Consider the following 6,824-nt stretch of genomic DNA (forward strand, 5'->3'; position numbering starts at 1 on the left):
CAACACGGACACACACAGCACCCCAAACCGAAAACATCTTCCCGCGCCCCTGGTTGGAACCATAAAATATTGAATTATTCTGTAATAATATCCCATCATCTCTGTCAAGTAATATTTTCTGTGAAAATATTTTTATTTTTATATTGTTTATTTATATAAAGATTTTTATATTGTGCAACAAAACACACACACACACACACAAAATAAAAAATTATTAAAAAATAAATAAAGCTAAAAGAAATCAGTGAATATTGACTTAAATTTTTATTTTAAACTTCAGTGGCTTTCTTCCTCAAAGATAATATATTACATCAAAATAGTGTTTTTATACTTTTTGGAGCTTAAAATCCCCTAGTTAACATCCTCTCTCATTGCATGTAAAAGAGCAGCTCAGATATTCTGCTAAACTTTGGTGTTCAATGGAAGAAGAATTTGCATTTCTGGGTAAACGGTCCCTTTAAGTTTTCCCCTGTACAATATCTCATACATTTATGTAAGTAAAACTATATGTGAAGGTCAGTGATATTAATCACACTTATTTCTGAAACAGATGCTCTTTCATATTCGCCTTAGGCTCCTTGGGTCGCCCTTGTGATATGCTTACATTTTAGATTTCGGTGTACAGTACACAATGACTAATGCAATAACAGAATAAGAGAGAAGCTCCCACACATACTGGGGTGCATCAAAATTAATGAACTGCTGTCAATTTTAATCCAGAATACATGGTGCCTCACTGCCATGGCAATACACTGTTAAGGCTCACAAATAAATCACACATTTGCATAGGACAAATGGTGCCAGCAAGCCTCAATAAAAATTGTATGCAGATCTCTTCTGTTCTACCTGGTGAAACAAGAAAATTAGATATTGACTGAAGAATAATGCTTTTCATTTTAGCGCAAATTGTGTCATGGAACAAAGGACCATCTGTGGGATTATCCAAGGTTATCAGAGCCCTTGACCGTGCTAAGCGATAGTTTATAAATAAACCATTTTATGACACTTCCAATAATGCAGTGGAATTGACAGACTGCTGGAGAAGGAACTCTAAGAAGCTCTACAGACGTATGCAAGTGTTACGTTTCATTTCAGATATTGAGCAGTGCTTTTCATTTGAGCTGTTTTGAAGGATAGGAAAAGAATAATCAATAAGACCTGTCACTGAAGCAGCAAACTTCAGAATAATCTGAAAAGATGTTATGTGCTAGACTTCGACCCAAACGTAACAATTTTTTGCATATTTTAAATACGATTTACACAGTTTAAAGGAGATGACCCTGAGAAATCAAAATACTGTACTATAAAAACATCCTGTAAGTTTCAGAACTCAAAACTTCCTAAAACATTAGAAATTAGTCTAAAAACAGCTTATATTGAAGCCAATCTGCTAAAACGGTTGAGGAATGTACCACTCTATGATGTAATAGTGTGGCTAAACACCGCCTCTGCAGAAGAAGATCAATGCCTGCTTCTACATCGCTGCCTGTTTAGCCCCGCCCACTGATTCGCGCATGTAGGTAAATAACAAGAGATGCAAATGCAGATCTACACAGAAACCAAACGATAAAGATGCTCCGAAGACAACAAGATGGTGTGCAGTGCCAAGTTGTGAAAAAACACATTACCTTCCTTCTGATCCCAACGTTAGAAAAGAGTGGATGAACTTTATTTTTAATGAAGTGCCAGATGCAATTCGACGCAGGATTTTCAGAAAGACTGAACTAAAAGATGATGCTGTGCCGACCATATTGGATCCAACAGTAATGTCTCAACACACAAGTGTAAGTAACTGTTTTCATTATGTGATGTTTTATTAACAAATTTCGGGAGGAGCACGTGCAGATAATTAACACGGCCAATTCATCATCAGTAATTATACCATCTATCCAACCAGCACAAGAGAGAACCCCTATAAATAATCAAAGCAGTCTTACCTTCATTATCTCTAGTCATTCAACATCCCTCCACCACCCTGACTCCTCACCTTCAGCCCGTTCCTACCCCAGCACAGGGAGGAGCACTCGGGGGGAGCGCTCTGGGTCCAGGCTAAATGCCGAGCTCGGAGCCCTCTCCCCGGACAGCACACCAAATACGCATAACCTTTACTCAGTTTATTATATGTAAGTGCGAACTCGTGAAATGCTCACTATTGCTTTGTCTGTTATTACAGATTGTTTGATATGTACTGAGTAATTATGCGTTTTTGACCTAAAACACAGCAGTGTCCATCTGTGATAGATGTTGGCTGTCAAACAAACAGAACTGTTAGCCAATCATAGCAGTGGGCGTTTACTTTTGAGTCTACAATCCGCCACACCTATTCAAACAGAGCGTTCTGATGAGGGGGTCAAAACAGGACAGAAAATAGCCAATTATTTCTAATCTGGATAACATTATAAGTGGACCTGTTTAAATCTAGATTAAAGACACCAACCCTTACAAAGATCTGAGATGACCGAACACATGTGAAGAGATGATGCCAACCCCTCAGAGGACCTCAGACGATGCCAACCCTGAAACAACAGACAAAACTACCAAATTTTGCTATAAGTTTGATCCCAACATATAATCAATAGCTGTTAATAGTTTTCACAGTACACGATTTTTACTGTACATTTCTGCCATATGGATAGCAACTTAGTCAATGGAATATGGAATCGACATAGTCACCACTGATAAGCTACTATTAAAAATAATGTAGAAACTTTACATTTCTGTAAAGCTGCTTTGCAATGATGTGTATTGTGAAAAGCGCTATACAAATAAACTTGAATTGAATTGAATATTCACCGAGATCCCTCCCAGAGTTGTATTCAGCACACAAAATAATAATAAAAAAAAAGATCTTTTACAAAAGGTATCTTCATATCAAGGGCAGTGTTGAAACTGAGCAAAATAAAACGAGCAAAATAAAAAAGCATGAATAAATAAAGAACATGTAAGGGAATAAAAAATAAATAAAAGTGTAAGAACCTCAATAAAACAATGTTTACAGTCATTCAACATGAATTTCAAAGTTCATTCCTCAAACATCCGTGTTTTCTTTTAGTCCTGTCAGGTTTATTCAGAATGTGAGACTCAACATTGGTTTGGTACAACAAGCTTTTTTGGGTTATTATTGATCGTCACGTCATTGACATCAACACAGACAGCTCAGTCCTCACTATCTGCTGAGAAGATCGACACTGGATAGTTCTGAACATAAATCAAAATATAAGACACCACTGAGGTAAAACTAAAGGGGAAACCGGGACACCGACACAGCCAGACAAGTCTCCATTTAAGAATTTAAACATAAAGGAAATATCCATGGATTTATGACAAAAAATGACCAGAATATAACAGTAATGAATGAATACAATGAATATACAGTAGTCAACATTTGAAGTTCATCAACGTTGTCCTAAGACAAGAACGCATGTTGGTTTTAGGTTTTAGGACAAATCTGATGAAAGGTTTTGATCCACTTCAAATGTTGACTAGTGTAGTAATTTTATCATATATTTTACATTACACAAACTATTTATAATATTTTAAAACTGTATAAAATTCTTAAGAGCTCCCATGTATCGCTCATTCTTGTTATTGTATCTATAATTTGATTTTAATTATATTGAAATGCTGTTAACATTCACAAGCACTTATAAGCACGAGCTCCTCATCTTTTAGATTGTAGTTGCTGCTTTTATTGCTCATCATTTTCCTTTTACTCTTGAAGAGTGTTTTTGACACGTTTGACTAATGGCATTTTCTAATATTTTGCACATTTGCTCACTGGATGCTGGCTGTAAAATTGGACTATTCTAGGCAGATCTCTGAAACATTACTCATAAAAAACAGCACACGGTCTGAGTTTATCATGTACCTCTGTCACTTGGCTCATCCTCAAGGGCACTGAATGCTTCGTGGTGTAGAACAGAACAGGACAGTGCTGTAAATACAAACGCCCTCATTCACCTGCTTTTCAGTACGAGCCACTTAAGCAAAATGTACATTGTCAAGGAGGTTGGGTTGCTGAAAGTCTAGGTTTTCAGTTTTTTTTTTATTTTTTAAACACACTTAACCTGTCAAGTGGGAAAAAAATAACCTTATCGAAAAATTAAACATCTAAAGTAAGGGTGTAGGAGAGATCTGAGATGTGAAAGGATGACATGATTGTAAAACTTATCAGCCTGGCTTATGAATATTAAATACACAGCACTGTGTGATTAATATTCAAGAGGCTCATAAGTCCAGTAAGAGACAGGCATTAGCAAATAGGTTGTATTATAAAAAGTAAATAGTAAATAGAATCAAGAAGCCCACATCCTGTCATATTTGCACTTTATTTGTAATACCGTAATACTGTAATATACTGTAAGTAAAGCAACATCCATTCCTCGTCCAAAATATGAATCCAGGATTTTAGTTTTTGCTGAATGCTAAAAGCATGTATTTGAGCAGACGCTTCTTTATATGTGAAGGCAAGGCACTTTCTGTAGAAATCTTACAAGCGCTGATGATGAGCAGATCATTGAACTGATTTCTACTTTGATCTTCTATTGGCACAAATCATATCTCATTTAAAATTGAAGAGATTCTGCTTCCCCAATCCACATTTTGGCCCACAGCAGCAGATAGTAAAATATGATATAATCTACAAGATTGTTTGGCATTCAGATTGAATTGAGAAGCCTTTTAAACTGCAATTCAGTTCATGAATTTGAATAATTGAATCATATATATACTACATTTTATGTCAAAGAATTTTAACATAAACACAAATAACTAAATGTGAAAGTAAGCTTCTTTTTTTTTAAACAAAATCTGTAATTTCCTGTCACCTATTGGATGTAGTAAAACACCCACAGATGTACCAGAAAAACATATGGGTCATGTTTGCATTTTCTTTTGTCACTGTCCATAATTTTAACCTTGAAATTAGGATTAGGCATAAAATAATGTCTTCAGAATGTGAAAATCGGCTGAGAATTGACCAAATAGTTGCAACTTGGCCCAGAGGAAGATATGAATCATGTCTTTGTGGCAGGTTTACTGGTGATTAAGGAATAATACAATACTTCTTTACCATACTAATGGTTGTCAAAAGCAAAAATGCTATGAAATGCACATCATATTTTGTGTATGAGTATGAGCTCAACAGACTATTTTTGGAATCAGTGCACCAAAATTGCCCCCACCAAAAAAAAAAAGACGAAAAATACAATGCAGGGCTGCGTATGTCAGAATTATGAACTTGAGTCTTGTCTTTTGTGTTTTATTTTCCTGTTTGCCCCGTATTTGGTTCTGTTCCTGTCCTAGTTTAGTTCTTTGATTCATTAGTGCTCATTAGTTGATGCCAATCACCTGTTTGCTCCTCGTCAGCTGCCCTATTTAAAGTCTCCTTTCTGTTCAGTTTTCTGTCGGTTATTGTTTAGAGTCACATATATTTCTGTCACCCGGAGTTATTACCTTTCCTGTATTTTGTGGATTACCCTTGTCTTCATCGCCTTCCTTGGTGGATCCGTGACGGTGTAGACGATTTGATTACTGATAAATGATCAATATATTCAAAGTAACACCTATTAAATTCATTATATTTCATTCTATTTAAAAACTAATTGACAGACCATGGTGCAATAAGACATAATTTCCAAGATGGCTGATTATGTATAATATTTATGATAACAAAACATATTTATGTAATGTTTATGTTCTGCTTGGGGTTGCTTTACCCAGAGATGAACTACGAGCCAGAGGGTGCCATCCCAATAATTAATATGCTACTATTTAATTTTCTTTGTTTAATCGTACTGAATGAAGCGTTTATTTTAGCCTCGAAGAGAATAGCGGTCTGGTTACTAAACATCGCGGAGCAGAGAGAACACAGACAACGAGCTGACAGACACGACACAGTAGGTCACTTTTGATAATAGGAAACAAAGTCTCAGCATTCAATTTCTGTTACTTTTATTAAGAATTTCGAATGATAAATACAGTTTTGGAGCTTTTTAGTGGCGTGATGGATCATGCGCGCTCCCGCTATGCCTCCGTTCAAGCGAAGCAGGAGTGCATTCTTATTAGCATGAAGTAAACATTGAATGAACATCCGATCCATGTTGAAAGATACACTACAACTTACTGAATGTACAGTGTCTCATGTAATCACTCAATGAGAAATCCATTCAGTGTCCATACATTAGTGAGAAAAATGTACACTAGAGAGAATTTTGCAAAAATTACATTTATATATTTACTCATAATTGCTTTTTTATTATAATTAATAAAAATGTATAGATATAACGTTACTATAAAAATTGTCTAATATGAACTTGTATACAAATACATTGTTACTTTTAACCTTAACAAGAGGGTTCCCTGTTTAGTTTAGAAAAATGTAGAAAAAAAATAAAGTATACATTACCAGTCAAAAGATTTTTGATGTTTTTTAAAGAATTCTCTTCTGCTCACCAAGCCTGCATTTATTTGATCCAAAATACAGCAAAAGCAGTAATATTGTGAAATATTTTACTGTTTAAAATAACTGCTTTCTATTTGAATATATTTTAAAATGTAATTTATTACTGTGATCAAAGCTACATTTTCAGCATCATTACTCCAGTCTTCAGTGCCACATCATCCTTCAGAAATCATTCTAATATATTCATTTGCTGCTCAAGAAACATTTTATTATTATTATTATTATAAATATTTACAACAGTCGAGTAGCCTACAGTTTTTTTCAGGATTCGTTTAATGAATAAAAAGATCCAAAGATCAGCATTTATCTGAAATAAAAAGCTTTTGTAACATTATACACTATACCATTCAAAAGCTTGGAG

General features: G+C 35.0%; 1 protein-coding gene across 1 annotated transcript in view; it reads right to left on the minus strand.

The window, feature by feature from the left end:
* The window catches only part of LOC107686720 (thiamin pyrophosphokinase 1-like), a 94,509-nt gene that overhangs the window by 86,801 nt on the left and 884 nt on the right, over positions 1-6,824 (minus strand). The window lies entirely within an intron of this gene.

Source organism: Sinocyclocheilus anshuiensis, unplaced genomic scaffold, assembly GCF_001515605.1.
Source record: "Sinocyclocheilus anshuiensis isolate Anshui unplaced genomic scaffold, SAMN03320099.WGS_v1.1 scaffold990, whole genome shotgun sequence".
NCBI classification, from domain to species: domain Eukaryota; kingdom Metazoa; phylum Chordata; class Actinopteri; order Cypriniformes; family Cyprinidae; genus Sinocyclocheilus; species Sinocyclocheilus anshuiensis.